Source organism: Protopterus annectens, chromosome 17.part0 (genome assembly GCF_019279795.1).
Source record: "Protopterus annectens isolate FY-2018-M chromosome 17.part0, PAN1.0, whole genome shotgun sequence".
Lineage (NCBI taxonomy): Eukaryota > Metazoa > Chordata > Ceratodontiformes > Protopteridae > Protopterus > Protopterus annectens.
The window spans coordinates 791,473,230-791,490,268 of record NC_056751.1 but is presented as its reverse complement, the minus strand read 5'-3'; the positions used below and the strand labels follow the sequence as shown (position 1 = coordinate 791,490,268).

The window sequence follows — 17,039 nt, the reverse complement described above, 5'->3', positions numbered from 1 at the left end:
TCCTTCCCCTTTAGACTATGGGTGAGAGGAAGAAGACTCTACCAGTCCTGATACTCCCTCTGAAACAATTTCTAGTGGGGACACAATCTCCAGGATGGTGGAGTTTTTTAAATGGAATTGTGCTCAGGTCTCTGAGATCTAGAATTGGTACTATGAGTTGCCGCAGATGGAATCTTCTAAACCTTCTGATGTTCTTCCTGTTTTGCCTGCTTTGTTGGATGTGGTTTCCAATGCCTCTAAAGTTCCTGATTTTTAGCCCCCTGCTCCCAAGAAATCTAATAGGTTATATAGGGTGTCTGAGGACTGTACATTTTTTGTACAGGTGTCCTGATGCTGACCCCAGTGGTGTCTGTAGCTTCTGATAAGCCCTCTCAATTGCTTCCTTCACCCAAGTTACTGCCATCTGATAAAGACAGCAGAACCATTGAAAGGCTAGGTAAGAAGGTTTACAATTTGGCTACCTTGGCTTTTAGGGCTGTTAATTATTAGATCCATATGTCCAGGTACATGTTGGCTCTCCTATCTTAGGTTTGTCAGGTTATGTTTGATCTTCCAGCCTCTGAGAGTAAAACTTCTGCTCTTTCCCTGTTAGGGATTTCCTCACAGGTGGCTTGTCACTCCATCAAGTGTAGTTATGATGCAGCACATGCTTCTTCTAGGGCTGCTGCTTTTGGGTCAGTGATGAGGAGGTATTGTTGATTTTGGTTTCAACCATTGCCTGATGATATCAAGGTTAAGTCGATGGACGCCCCTTTTGATAATAAACACTTGTTTGGGGAAGCTGCTGATTTGTTTCAAGTCCCTTCAGGATAAAGTGAAGGCTTTACAGGAACTCAAACGTGTTTGTTTCTTCTCTTCCTAAATTTTAGAGAAACTACCCCAATAAGCCAGCCTTTGTTTGCAGGCAGTCACACCCTCCTCCTAAGGGCAAAAAGGTTGGCAAGCAGGCTCCCTCCTGCTACGGCTGCTCAGACTTCAGGGACTCAGAAGTCTTCATTTCCAAATAAACCAGGTGCTGTCATACTGTCCAATTCTTCCCAGCCACTTTCCTCTTTCTTTTTGTCTTTCTCTCTCTCTCTCTCTCTCTCTCTCTTCCTGTTTGGCTACAGATTACTTATGATTCCTGGATTCTGTCCATTATTCACCAGGGATATTTCATGGTGTGGAAATCCATTCCACTTTTATGGGCATTCCTCAGCCTCGTAAGAACAACTGTCCTGTTTCCCAGCGGTGCTGTGGGATCTTTTGATTCAGGGTACTATTCAAGAGGTATCTGTGTCTCAAAGGGGAGGGAGTTTTACTCCAGGATGTTTCTAGTACCCAGGAAAGAAGGTACTTGGAGACCAATTCTAGACCTCTCTCATCTAAACACTTTTCTGAAGGTGCACACTTTTTGAATGTTGTCAATTCAGACTTTGTTCCCTCTTTTGCTTCCTCAAGCTTATATGGTGTCTCTGAATCTCAAGGTCTCCATATTCTGATTCATCCCTTTTCAGGATGTTTTTGCATTTCGTGTTGCTTCCTAGCATTTTCAGTTGTCTGCTTTTCCCTTTGGCCTTTCTACTGCCCCAAGGGTATTCACCAAATGCCTCGCTCCTGTGATTACTTTTTGCAAGCTTCAGGGGATCCAAGTATTTCCCTACTTGGAAGACCTGCTGTTTCAAATATCCTCTCTCGAGATCCTGTTGCAAAATCTCCATTTTGTTATCTCTCTTCTTCAGAGCCTGGGGTTTACAATAAACTTCAAAAAGTCTTCTCTGACTCCTTCTCAAGACCTTGTTTTTATGAGTTGCATGATTCAGATGGTGCCTTTGCTGGCATTCCTACCTCCTCCCAAGGCATTGATCCTCATCTCGTTCTTTCAAACTGTTCATTCTCTGGCTTCCATTACAACCAGGGGGTTTCTGAGAACTCTGGGTTTTATGGCATCCCCATCCCTATCCTCCATTCGGCCAAACTTCACATGAGAAAGTTTTAGTGGTTCCTGAAGTCGGTTTTGCTTTAGCATGCCATGCTCATCCCCTAGAACTTGTAGTTCCTCTTCTACCTTGTCTCAAGAAGGCATTCCACTGGTGGATCCAGCAGTTGTCCTTAAATCCAGCGCTCGTGTTTCATCCCCCTCTTCCTTCTCAGGAGCTGTTCACAGATGCTTCAGACGTGAGATGGGAGCAGCTTTTGGCTCTCTAAAGGTGCAGGGGGTCTGGTCTCCTCTTCAGCAGAAGGAGCACATCAGTGTCAAAGAGATGAGAGCCCTTCTGCTGGCTGTTCAGACTTTTCATCCTCGTTCTCTCTAGGACCTCTCAAGGTGTTTACAGACAACACCACAGTGATGTGGTATGTAAACTAACAGGAGGGAACAAGATCTTATCTTCTTGCCATTTGGCACTCCTGGTATGGGATCTTACTGTCCAGTATCAAGTGACTCTTCAGGCAGTTTACATTCCCTTGAGTCAAAACATTGTGGCAGACACTCTGAGCAGGTCCTTAACTCAATCCCACAAATGGATGTGTTTCTGGACATTATCCACCAGTGGGGTACTCCTCATATAGCTCTATTTGCCTCCCCTGTGAACAGACAGCTTCCTCTATTTTGTGCCAGAGTCCCAGGTCCTCTGGTGTGGAAGGGTGATGTCCTCTCTTGTTCTTGGAAGGAGATGTTTCTTTATGCTTTCCCTCCCCTTTCCCTCATTCCAAAATTGTTCAAAAATGTTCAAAATTCAACAGGACGCTCCCAAAATATTGTTGGTGACTCCATTTTGACCAAGCCAGCATTGGTTCTGCACTTAGCCAAGGGCAATCATCACAAGTTACCATGTGGACCTACTCACACAAGACAAGGGATATCTCATCCATCCCCACCTGTCGCTCTTCAACTGACTCTGTGGGTGATAGGATTTTGATTCTACATAGACACCTTTTTTTCTGAGGGCGTACTTGGGGTCCTGTAGGGATACCAGGAAACCCAGTACTGGGAAATTCTACTTATACGAATGGAAGAGATTTTCTGTTTGATGTCTTTCTCATAACCTGGATCCACTTTCTGTGGGTGTTCCTTTGGTTCTCTCTTATCTGTGTGAATTGCTTAATGTTTGGTTGGCTTATTCTTCTCTTAAGGCCCACTTATCAGCTATCTCTGCTTGTCTGCATTTTTCTCTTCCTTTAGCTTCTAGGTTTGAAGCTAAGCAATTCCTTAAAGGCGTCCTTCATATTAGGCCTCCCAGGAAGCCTGCTCCTTCACCATGGGATCCTAATTTTGTTTTGTAGAAATTGACTCAGGCTCCTTTTTATGCCTGCAGCTTCGTCTCCCTTGCAGCATTGCTGTTGGAAGACTGTTCTTTTGTTAGCCCTTATTTTTCCCAGATGGGTGTCTGAGCTTCAAGCCCTTATGGCTTGTCCTTCTTTTTTGTTCTTTCATAAGGACAGGGTGTTCTTGCATACTAATCCTTCTTTTATGGCCAAGGTGGTGAATGAGTTAATTAATAAAGAGCTGAATGACTTTATCTGGGAGGGGAAGACAGCAAGAGTCAAGTGGGATAAGCTGATTCTGCCAGTAGAATAGGGTGGATTGGAATTACCTAATTTGAAGGGGTATTTCAGAGCTTCACAGTTAAGATTCCTATACATATCACAAGCAGAAAACTATAATTCAAAGTGGAAAGGGATGATGATGAAACATGGGGGAAGCTCAAGAAACAAGGAGAGACTGGGTTTTGGATGCAGGCCTTTAAGGAAAATAATCATGCAGAATATTAGATCTATAAAGTAGCAGAAAGTATTCTAAGAACTAAACCAACACAGTAATGGAGAAAGGAGATTCTGCCAATAGGGATGACTACAATTAGGGATACAGACAATAGGAAACCACTAAGCACTACAGCAAACAGGAAAAATAAATAAATGAACCACAAAGCTGAAAATAAGGAAACGGTTGTTTTATTGTATAAAAACTCAGTAAAAAAATATATACAAAAGTAAGTGCTTTCGTAAGGCACACTGACCAAACTTCATCAGACAATAAGAAAAGTATACTACAGTTCAGCATTTATATTTCACCCACACCCTTCAATTAATTAATTAAATCTTAAATACCCAGACTTAATTGATGACACAAACCTTAATACTTGAACATGAATACAAAAAACATATAAATGTAAATGGAATTGAAAATAAACAGAAAATGCATAATTACACACAATTAATGCATAAAAACTCATATTCAGAAAATATATATATATATATGTTATATATGTTAAAATGAGAACATCTCATCTGTCTAATACCCTGAGCTTTAATTTACTGCTAATAGAAATAGTATCATTCAACCCAGGGGGAGCATGAGCATTAAGAAAGATCTGCCACCAAATTTCTTTGTCTTCTAACCATAACCTCCAAGGTCCACCCCAATCTCTCCGCTTGATCTGCTGTAAAACCACAAATTTAAAGGCATTGTTGGGGAACCTTTTTAATATGCCTATACAGAGCATTTTTTTCCTCACACCGGCAAACATCATATAAATGTTCATAAATACGCTGACTCAACTTGCATTGAGTTTTCCCGACATAAAAGCCGGGACATTGTGAACACAAGGCAGCATACACCACCCCTTGTGTGTGACAGTTGAACTTGCCCTTAATAGAAATAACCCTGTTACATATCTTAACCTTAGATTTAGTAAAATATATTTGCACTGACTACACACACCACAAGATGTCATTTTACCCTGTAAATTACAGTCCTTAACTTGTTCCAATATATTTTTTATGTTCCTACCCCTCCTAAACACAAAATCTGGGTACTCTCCAAAAAAGGATCCCAAAACAGAATCACTTTTTTAAAATGACCCAATTCTTATTAACTATGTCCTGCATAGTATAGCTGTCATTGGAGAAGGTAGTCACAAATGGACAAGACATATCAGTCCTCCTCTCTGACCCCCTAGGCATGTCCACAGTTGGTATATCAGAGGTTCTGTCACTATCAACCGAATTAATTATATCAACATCAATAAATGGTCCCGCAATGCTCAGTACATTTTCCACTAAATTATTCAAAATAGGTTTGAAATGACCACTCACACGTTTTTCAACTACTTCCCTTCTAATATTATTGATAAGGTACTTGGGATAGGCTCTATCCATAAACATTTGACACATAAAGTCACATTCATCAATGAAATCACTATAATTTGACACCATCCGGGCTGCCCTAACCAACTGCCCTTTGATGATACCTTGTTTGACATGCATAGGATGATTACTATTAAAATGTAAAATACTATTTGAATATGTCGGCTTTCTGAAAATTTTAGATTTCAAACCATTCTCAGTTTTAGCCAATAAAACATCCAAATAAGAAATCCCAGCTACTTCAAAATTACGTGTGAATTTCAAAAATGTGGAGCTCTCATTAATATAATTCAATTATCTCAGATACAAGACAGCATTGTTGTAGAAAGGAGAGGGGAACAAATAGGATTTCTCCCACCATGCCATCACTATAGTGGCAAAAAGTGGGCCGCATGGAGACCCCATGGCCACCCCCAAGAGCTGCTTGAAATAATGCCCTTCGAAATAAGTAAAATTATTCCTGAGCACTAAATCCATCAGCTGCGTAAACATGTTGTTGGTACCCTGAGGTAACCTGAACTCCTCAAACAAGAATTCAGAAAACCATTCAAGGCCTATATTCTGAGGAATGCAGTTAACTGTACAGCTCTTTAACATCGATAGCAAGAAAAATTATATTCTGGTTGACCACATCAATGCTGTTACACTTCTCTAAAAAGTGCCAAGAATCCTTACACAAATGTGGAATGGCCATGACCTTTTCCTTTAACTTATAATCCAAATATTTAGCTATATAGCTGGTCTTGGACCAAGATGAATCCACAGTGGGTCTGAGAGGGGGTTGACCAGATCCTTATGGGTCTTGGGAATACCAAAGATCCCTGGAATTATCAGAACATTTGTGGACATGTAATTATATTCATCCAGGTCAATCTGATCCTGCATCAGCATGTCCAAAAGATCGCTGTCAATTTTACTGTATGCATTATTGACCTCATTTAGTGATGCTTCAGTATAGGTATCACCATACAAGATATCAAACATTTTCTGCATGTAATCAGCCTTGGACATGACAACCACCCCTCCCTCCTTGTCTGGTTGCATGATTTGCAAACTTTCATTTCTTAACTCGTTCAAACAATCTTTTTCTACTATTGACATATTAGCATCAGTAACGTTGTTACCCAAGAAGTGCCGAAAATCTGTTTCACACATTTTTTTCAAAAGCTTTGATAACATAATGAAGCTCAGGATTAAAAATACTACGCATTCTCAAACAGTGACTATTATCATTAAATACATCATTGTCATTCCTATGTATAAATTTTAAGTTTAATCTGCGTGTGTACATCTTGAGATCACAAATAAGCTCACTGATATCACTTTTATCACTGAGTACATAATTAAAACCTTTGCAAAACACATCAGCATGTTGCATTGATATATCAAAATCAGTGTAATTAAACACTTTAAAGTCTTTCTTGGAATTCAAAACAATAATTGGTTTACTAACAGTCACCTCAATTATCTCCTAGTTTTCAGGAACTGGCCAAACCTCTGTCCATACTGCTTCCAATTGCCGCCCTGTGGGTAAGGACTCCACTGTTGGCGGGACCGATTTTTTATCCTCTCTGAACGTCTTGGCCCAAACTGTTCCGAAGGGGCCTCTTCCCCCCAGTTATTGGATGCATCGACCTCACCATTAGGCTGTTGTGACAAAACTTGTTGCCGTTTCCCCTGCACAGATGGAGGAAGAGGATAGGCAAAGCCACCCTCGTAAGCACGCCTGTCTCTTTCCAGCTTCTTGGTTTTCCGATTAGCAGTAACCGAGATAATCCCATCCACCTACTGGAAAACATGATCGTAGGCTTGCTTGCACTATTCCCACACATCACCATGGCGAATCTTCCCATCAAGAATTCGAATTTCCTCCTGCAGTTTGTCCAATGCCATGCTGTTGTGTTTACACATCAAGTCGAGCAACTCGCAGCCGTGGTGGTTGAAAAGGGCCAAAAGTTCACGGTGGTAAGGTGAAAGTGGAACAATCCCATTTGGGAATTTCCACATACGTAAACCTTTTGGTATTTGCTGCAATTTGAGACACTCACGAAAATAAAAATTTTCTTGTTGAATGTTTTTAAAATCCAACAACTTGTTTTTATATTTCGGAAGAAGATCATCCATGTAGAAACTTCACCCTGTTGCTCACACATGGTTGGTACATCACTCTTCGGTCAAGTAAATCCGTAGATGTAATCATGGAATTATTAGTGCCAACCACATTGATATCAGTATGTATACTGCAAGGTACTGGTCTTGAAGCATAAAAATCCTCTGTAGGAAGCACACTGTCTAGTAAAACATGAGGGGTATTCGCAAAATCCTGCTCAGTTAATAAACCACCTTGACGGCTAGTGCCATTACCTCCCAGTGTCTTAGGCAGTAACTGCTGAACCAACACAGTAAGATTCGTTACAGAGTCCTTGAGCTTCTGAAACTCTTCCACAGAAATTGTGGTGTTACCCTCAGCCATAGTGGTTCAAAAATAAAACTCTGGAAACCACAAAGCACTACACCAAACAGGAAAAATAAATAAATGAACCGCAAAGCTGAAAATAAGGAAACAGATATTTTACTGTATAAAAACGCAGTAAAAAATATATACAAAAGTAAGCACTTTTGTAAGGCACACTGACCAAACTTCATCAGACAATAAAAAAGTATACCATAGTTCACCCTTAGGTGTGGGTGAAATATAAATGCTGAACTATGGTATACTTTTTTATTGTCTGATGAAGTTTGGTCAGTGTGCCTTAATAAAGCGCTTACTTTTGTATATATTTTTTACTGAGTTTTTATACAGTAAAATATCCATTTCCTTATTTTCATCTTTGTGATTCATTTATTTATTTTTCTGGATACAAACAATAGGCAAGAGGGGGCCGGAATTTATTGGAGAAAACTGGCAAAGGAACCAAGGTATTGGGAGCGAATAACTAGAGAGGGAAATATGATAGAATGGGAAGATGCCAAGAATATATTTGGAGTGCAGGTTAGAGATTGCCTTCATTTTCAGGGATTGATATCAGAGTATAGGCAAAGAGAAAGAAATAGGGGGTCCTAAATGAAAGACCAGCACTGGGAGAGTTTCAAGTAGAATCTAGAACAGAAACGACCATTAGAAAAGGAATAATTAGTAGAGCATATGAAATATTATATGGTTATTATAAGAGTCAATCAGAGGAGGTTAGAAAGGATTGAGAAGAGAGACTGGAAAAGCAATTCACAAAGAAACAATGTGAGGATATATGTATGTCTTCCAAATACACAACAAAATCTAGAAGATTTAGGATTTTTGCCTGGAAATGTTTACATAGATATTTTTATACCTCAAGTAGACTCCAAAGAATTTTTTCCTCAGGCAGACAGTAAGTGTTGGAGGTGTGAAGGGGAAGAAAGAGGTAATTGGGAACATATTTTCCGGGAGTGTGGTGAGTTGGCGGACTTTAAGGATTCCCTGGGTGATGCACTGTCAGAGATGCTGGGTGGGCAGATTGGTTTGACAAGGGGATGATTTTTCTGAGCTATAATACAGAATCGAAATTGCCTAGACGTAGTAAGGTCTTGCTTTGTGTAATAATAGTAGCTGCCAAAAAAGCAGTTACTGGAAAATCAAAATCAAAATCTAAACCAACTATACTGGAAGTAGTGAATATAGTGAGAGAGAAAACAACTGGGATTGAGATCTTTAGAAAATGGTAGGAACAAACTAAATAGAAAAAATGGGAATTGTGGGAACAATACATACAAGGGAGGAATGAGGTCTAAAAGGTGGCAGGACTTAAATGAGCTATGTAATGTTCGAGTGAAAAAGATTGGGTAGATTATAAGTGAAGTATAATGTTTGCAACCAGGAGTGTCTGAGTATGGGGGTTGTGTCGGTGTGATTTGTTTTCATTTATATAAATGTATGATTGCCTATGTAGTAAGTGATGGTTTAATAAAGATGTTTAGTTTCTTGTTTAAAATAAAGGCAGGAATTTAATAATTTATGTAATACTGCTTATGTTATGTGATATATAGCACTATATATGAAGTCATATAGTTTGGTTACTTTTATATGAATGTAAATTTGCTCAAGTCACAAGTGATCAGTAAAGGTGTTTGAAAAAAAGGTGGTAGACTGCGGTGGTGGTGCTGCAGTAGCATTGTCACCTCACAGTAAGACGTTGTCCTGTTCGATTCTCAGCTAGAGCGTCTTCTGTGTGGAGACATGCGTGAATGGGCATACCTTCGTTGAAGGTTGTGCGTCAGGGCTGGCAACTCGGCACATAAAAATCTACTGCCAATCATTAGCGGACTAGAGTTCCGCTGTGGCGACCCCTAACCGGGAAAAGCCGAAAGACACAACAACAACTGAGTTGTCCCTTAATCAGTCTATTCATTTGCTCACCTTTTTCCCTTCTCCACAATCTGCTAGTAAGATGGTGCTGCACACTTTGGATATGCATAGACAACTCAAGTTTTATTTGAATAAGACTAAGACCGTTAGGAAATCTGACCAAATCTTTGTTTCCTTTCATCTTGGGTCCTTGGGATTAGCTGTATCCAATCAGACTGTTTCTTCTTGGATTTCAAAAGCTGTTTCCTTTTGTTATTCATTTCATAGTAATAGCCTCCCTTATTCTGTAAAGGCTCATTCTACTAGACCTTTGGCTTCTTGTGGTGCTTTTTATAAGGGTTTGGATACTAACTCTATTCTTGACGCAGCTACCTGGACTTCTGTGCTTACTTTTACCAAGCACTACAAGTTGGATGAAATTTCCAGAGCTAGAACTGGTTTTGCTAGGGTTATCCTTCATAGCTTCCTAGAGAGCTCTGCTGGTCCTTCCTCCTCCCTCTCTTCTTCTTGAGTTTTGGCACGCTCTCTATTGTAATGAATAGTACTACAGTGAAATGGAAGGATATAGTACAGTTGTGTAAAACCTTAAGATAATGGTAGATGTCCTTCTCTTCACTGTTGCAGTATTCTCTCCCTCCCTCCTCCCCTGGTCCAGTTCTCTTCTGAATGTACTGATTACCTCTTGTTTTTCCTTGGACTGGTGTTCCTACTGGGGATTTCATTTCTGAGAATGGTACGTCCGGACGTCACCTTTATGCCCTGTGCTATGCGAGGATAATATGTGTGAAGTATGGCATACCTTAAAACAACCTAAGGATTTGGTATACTGGCCGAACGTCCAGCTGACTTAGGCAGGGGATCCCTATAGTAATGAATGCTGCAACAGTGAAGAGAAGGACATCTACCATTATGGTAAGATTTTACACAACTGTACTTTTTTCCAGTATCTTGGCCAAATTTCCCCTTGTAATACAAGTATCACCTCTGGTCTGCCCTGTAAAGAGGCCACAAGCTAGTAGGATGAATCTTGTCAACAAATGAAAAATCAAATACAATAAACAAACATATATAGTTATTACTTCTTTCAATTTACCATAAAAAGTGTCACAGATTTTCATGGGGGTATCCCATTAAATTTCACAAATAGTCCCATGAAAGTAAGTAAGCAAGGCAGGTCTGTGATGCAGAGGGATAAAGCCTTTACTATGTCACAGGAGACCTCAGTTGAATTAGCATCTCAGGTGTCTGTAGGAGGTAGCCAGAGAGGATGGGAATGAGCAGCTGTCACAGGCTCACCCATCCTGGGGAGAGGGGAGGACCTTCTGCTTGCCATATGGGTGACATATAGTCAAAGCACCAGGGTTACATCCAGTGGAACCCGATCATTCATACTCTAAACTGAGGGGAACAAAGCATGCAGAGGATCACTTCCCTCAGAAGATGGCAATAATGGAGCTCAGAAGAACTGCTGAGGGTTGAGGATAAGCTGGCCTACTACTAACACCTGACTATTGCCAGGAAAAGAAAGGGCAATTGGAATTCTTAGGCAGGAATGAATGGATTGTATGGTTCCTGCCTAGCCTGGGAATGTGCAGCTCCCTTCCCACTGGAACAAAGAAGCCGACTGAGTGCAGATAGTAAAGCAAGGTCCTGTATAGGGCAAAACAAAAAAGTGGGTAATCATGTTCAGTGTCTTAATTCCCTTCAGCAAAATTTCTAAATGCATCCAGGTTTGTTAAATGTAGAACGTATTTTTATTAAAAAGTGAAGATATGCATAGAGGGTAAGAAAAGGCCAGTGAGCAATCAGCTACTAAATCTGTGTGAGTAGTGGAGAGATGTGTCAAAATTAAATTGGGAATATTGCTCTCATGAGCTTGGAAAGTAACTAGTTGTTTTAAATTAGATGATGATATTACATCCAAACATTTTCATTTTCATAAATAGCTAAATCCTAATGGAAAGACCATCCGTGACTTTGCAACTCCTGTATTTCTCTTGCTTCAATGATATGGATCTGTAACATCCTAGAAATATAAAGAGATTTTTAAGAAGATACTTTAAGTGCAGTACTTTAGATCTTCTTTGAGGAGGGTCACTGTAATCGTAAATCATAACATTTGGGTTTTACATACCTTATGTCTTTATTTCTGGCTCGACAGTTTACCAGTAGTAGTTCAATTCCAGTGATCTCCAGTAATGGTCTCACCAAAGCATTCCTTTGAACCTTGGTTGGTGCATAAGGGTCCCGTTTGATATGAGCATAGCTAGAAGTTTCATCCGTTATTCACACTGTTTTGAGCATTTCACATCCTTTCTTTAATGCTCAAACAACTTTGTTTGTATAATGCCATGTACATGTTGATCGATGTTTTCATTGAAGATCTTTATGCAGAGTAAAATAAGTATTTTCTGTGGTTGTCATAGGCTTTAGTCCATTATTTTCCACAGAAACTGCTGCATCTATTTTCTTTAACTTCCATTTTTTTAAAGATTCTATGGATTGTAGTACGAAACAGGGGTAAAGTGGAAAAGAACAAGCAAAGGAAGCAGTAAGAGACTTAAATATAAATCCACCTGTTCCATTTCAAAGTTTAGATGGTAGTACAGTCAAAGAACAGCTCAAACAAAGATACAGCGATATTTCCTGGGGTGCCAAAATTCTTCTCACTTACCATAACATGGCCAAATGAAAAAAAAATAGCAGCGCATGCATCAGTACCAAGGGGTTTCATAGGAGGAAGATGTAGCTGTTCTGGAGTGTTTTCATAAGCTGCGGCTTCCATATCTCTTTATTTCAGCCCCTGCCTTATTGCTGCTTTCTTTTTAGTATTTAATGATTACAGGGGAGTATGTCAGTCTGGTACAGTAAACATTACATTACTGAAACTGCAGTAACCTAAGTTAGTATTTTGGAGGGACCCACGTTAGTCTGCAGATAGAACATAGAAATGCAAACATTTCTAGGTATGTGCAGAGGTTCAAGAAGGCAAGAGGAAAACAAAAGAAATTCCTTCTTTAAACTGTATTAGTGAACAGGATTATAAATTAGGCTGATTATTCTTTCTGTCAGAATTCTGATAAAGAAAATCCTGCTTCCTAGTGTTTGGACTGTCCATTATATGATGTTCTCTTTGTATTCATGGCTGAAGTTTTGCTTGTCTTGTAGGTAGTTTCTAATGTCCAGAGAAAAGGATATTGCCTGAGTTTAGCAAAATGGTTAAGGTCTTCACGTAACAGACAGAAGGGACAGGGTTTGATTCTGATTTGGGGTTATTGGCTAGGTTACAAATTCCCTTTCAGGCAGTTAGCCTAGTATTCACCTACAAACATTTATAAGCAAGGGGATGTAGCTCAGTGGTAGAGCGCATCCTTTGCATGTATGAGGTCCTGGGTTCAATCCCCATCATCTCCATTTTTCAACACTATTCTCCACTCGGGCTTAATAAATAAGCTGTCTCAACTAGGCATCAATCCATATGTTATCAGATGGGTAGCAAACTGGCTCACTGATAGAACCCATCTAATCAAAATAGGGCAATCCACCTCAAATAGTAGACCCGTAATGAGAGGCGTACCCCAGGGATCGGTCTTGGGGCCTCTGTTATTTGGGATATACTTCTCTGAGGTGCAGGCCAAAACCAGTGGGCTATGGCTGACCAAGTTTGCAGATGACTGCAAGCTGGGTGTGGTCATCAATTCTCCAAGGGATGTGGACGACCTCCAAGAGGGTCTCCCCCAAACGAATGACTGGTGCCAGAAACATGGCCTCAAGCTGAATGCCAAAAAATGCATCATCCCCTTTGGGGAGAGTGACATCCCCACATATTATAACATTAATAACAACATCCTAAGCACAAAATCAGTCATGAGGGATTTGGGTACCCAGGTTGATAGCAACCTGAATTTGGAAAGCTTTCTACATGGCCCACCTCATAAGTAAGGGTATCTCATCCAGGACAAGGAGGTCATAACTTCTCTGTATTCTTCCCTTATAAGGCCAATTATTGAGTACAATGCCCCCTTCGGCATGTACCTCGCAAAGCACATGCAGCAACTGGAGAGACCACAGAGGTTCCTCACCAGAAGAATCCAGGGCCTCAAACATCTATCCTACACAGGCTAAAAGCCCCGTCCCTCTACTCAGTTTCATACAGACTCCTCAGAGTTGACCTAGGTCTGGCATACAAAGCAATCTCAGACCGCGCCTTGATGGAACCGCTGCATATCCACAAGTCAAGCTCCACTCGAGTAACCTGCATGCACTACTTCAACCTAGTCTGTAACATCAGTAGGACTTGTTGGCAGGACAGATTTGAGTCCCAGAAACTTTCCATTCTGTGGAATAGATTCACTCTCCATGTCAATCCGAGTACCTCATTATCCCTTTTCAAGTGCAACCTGGATAACTGGATGGGAAACAGAAAATGCACCCCTGGGATTCCACCTGTGTCCCTGCTGGACAGAGGCTTTGGTTGCTGATTTGTCTAACCATGGGCTAAACTCTTGGCTAGGCTTATAAGGGCTTCAGGGCCAATAGCCTAGTAACTTCCTATGATCCTTCTTGTGATTGAGAAAAAAAGAGGTTGCCAGCTTCAAAGTCAATCGTTCCTCCATTTCTGCTGCATTCTTTTTCAGAACGGTAATAATCATTGTCCACATTCAATGTTTCCAGCACTTGGCAAGAGAGAGGTTATATAAATCTTTTGATGGACAACATTTATATAATGTGCACAATGCTGATTTTTAACTTTCTCTCTACCAGTATGTAACCAGAGAGGAAAAACAATTCCCCTGGAATCTTTACTACCTTACCACTGTATAAATATGTTTTTATTAGACAACTGTGGTAAGTGTTTTATACTTTTGGTACCATAAACGTTAGACCATGAAACTCTTTGCTATACACATGACTTCATATGTGAGTTGTTTGTTATAGCAAATTAAAAAAATGCAGTTCTTTATTAAATAGTAATACCACAGAATAGAAGAGTTAGTTGCAAGACTTCATATGTGAGTTGTTTGTTATAGCAAATTAAAAAAATGCAGTTCTTTATTAAATAGTAATACCACAGAATAGAAGAGTTAGTTGCAATTATATATATGTCACAGGAGTGTATATACTGAAATGTACACATGATGCTTGAAGGTTGCCACATTAGATGTAATTTTGAGAAGGCTTGTAAAGAAGATGTTGGACCAAGACTTCTGAATGTCCCTGTGACTCAATATTTTTTGTTTGGTCAACCAGAAGAAGACAGTATTATTAACCTGGAAATGAGTGGCACAGCAATGTCCTCCTTTAAGGAAATATGTGCATATTCATAACATAAGAAACTGTTTTGTAGAAAAGGAACTCTTCATTATTATGTTCATCAACAGAAACAATTCAAAGAAAAGGAGTCCAAATAAAACACTATTGCTTTGGGAAATACAGTGATCTTTAAAATGACTACTAACTTCCCTTTACCCTTTTGACAGTACCTTTAGGAAGCAAATTTCAGAGTTATATGTGTGTGTTGCAGTGGGCAACCAGAGACAGATGTTGCGAACAGTTCAACAGTGTTATGCAGTAGAATTTGTTGAGGAAACCACAGGCTCACCTAGCCCTATACACTGCTGCTCATTACATATATGGCTTGGTGGGCAGTTGGCATAATGGTTAAGGTGCTTACCTTACAGACACAAGGTGCAGGACTTGAATCTCACATGGGGTAATTGGCTAGGCTTAAAATGGCCCACAACAATGGCCCATAACAGGAACAGGCAAGCAAAAACTGAGGGTGATGCTACTCGGTGCTAGAAGTCTAAATCTCAAAATGCACTCACTCGAGGCACTCCTTAAAATGGAGAACATTGATATTTGTGCAGTGACTGAGACCTGGTTGAATACTCCAGAGAGCACCCCTGCCCTACAAGGCTATAACTCATGCCACACTTTTCGGCCATGTAACCTGGACCGGAACACCAAAGGCGGACGTGTCTCCAAATTCATTAAGGATATCCACACCTCCAGGCTAGTTGCTCAGCATAATGCAGCCGAGGTTATCCAAGTGCAACTAACTCTGGGCAAAACTGAAATCCAAATTGTAGCTTGCTACAGATCCCCCACCATGCCCCAGGATTCCCACTCCTCTTTTCTTGATGTAGTGGAAAATATTAGGGTTCAACCAAACACCCTAATAATGGGCGATTTCAACTACTCCACCATTAACTGGGAAAACTACTCATGTACCAACTCCTTCATTCAACGCTTTCTGGAATTCATAAACTCCAATGCCCTGGATCAACTTATCCACACCCCCACCAGGGGCAACAGTATCCTCGATCTAGTCATTACCAACATGAGTGACCAGTGTTCCACACCTGAAGTCAACCCTTCACTGGTCCAATCTGACTTTAAGCTAATTACCCTAGATATCCACATCCTGCCCCCACCCCCCATTAAGGAAACCGTGGTAAAAAAGTTCTCCAAAGCCACCTTTATGCTTCTTAAGACAGAAGTGGTGAACTTCATGACACCCATGCAGACGGACAATACAGTTACGACTACCGAATCCTACACAGTTGCACTTTATAAGCACTTACACGAGTGCATGGATCATGCTATCCCAAACAGAACCAAGATGCTATCCTCCATAAAAAGTAAGCCAATCTGGTGGTCTCCCTGCCATAAACAAACTGTACAACAGAAGGAAGAAACTGTTGCAAAAGAGAGTAAAATCCCATGAGTGGAGGAGCTCCCTGGTCAGCCTCAGTAAGAAGCTGTGATCCCTGATAAAATCCTCCAAAGCTAGTTACGAAAACAAAATCGTCACTGATTCTAAAGGCAACCTCAAAGCATTCTATAGCTATGTCAAGAATCTCAATGGCAACACTCAGATCTGCTCTGCATTACAGCACAATGGCACTAAATATATAGACCCAACTGATATTGCCAACATCCTGGCAGATAGGTTCAGCGCTAACTTCACCCCCCTCTCACCCCCTAAAGAGCCCATCTCTATACCGGAAGAATGCAAAGTTCCTGTAATCACGGCTGCGCAGGCAAAAACCACACTCTCCAAAGCCAAGAACGCAGCATCCATGGGACCAGACAACATCCCAAGCTGCGTTCTACATGAACTACAGAACGAACTGGCACACCACCTAAGTACCATGTTCAATCATAGCCTCACCTCAGGCTTTGTGCCTGCTGAATGGTGCACAGTTACGGTTATCCAACTCCACAAGGGGGGAGCCATCACGGACCCCGGGAACTACTGCTACATTAGCCTGATGAGCCTGGTCTGCAAGGCCATGGAACGTATCATCATGGAACTTATAAACAAAGACATTGGTAATCTCCAAACTCTGGACCCCACCCAGTTCGGGTTTGTAAAAGGCAGATCATGCCTTCTAAACCTGATTAACTTCTTTGAAGCAGTCACCAAAGCCGTAGACAAGGGTAAGGTGGTTCACACAGCCTATCTAGATCTTGCCGAGGCTTTCAACACCATCCCCCACTCTGGAATTATAGATAAACTCACTAAACTAGGTATAAATCCCGATGTCACAAGATGGGTTGCCAA

The 17,039-nt window shown here is 40.7% G+C and overlaps 1 protein-coding gene and 1 non-coding gene across 2 annotated transcripts in view; both read left to right on the top strand.

The window, feature by feature from the left end:
* Positions 1 to 17,039, top strand: part of PPOX (protoporphyrinogen oxidase) — a 572,299-nt gene that overhangs the window by 123,321 nt on the left and 431,939 nt on the right. The gene's annotated exons all lie outside the window — the stretch shown is intronic.
* Positions 12,812 to 12,883, top strand: TRNAA-UGC. The gene has a single exon. It is a non-coding gene; the product is annotated as a tRNA-Ala (tRNA).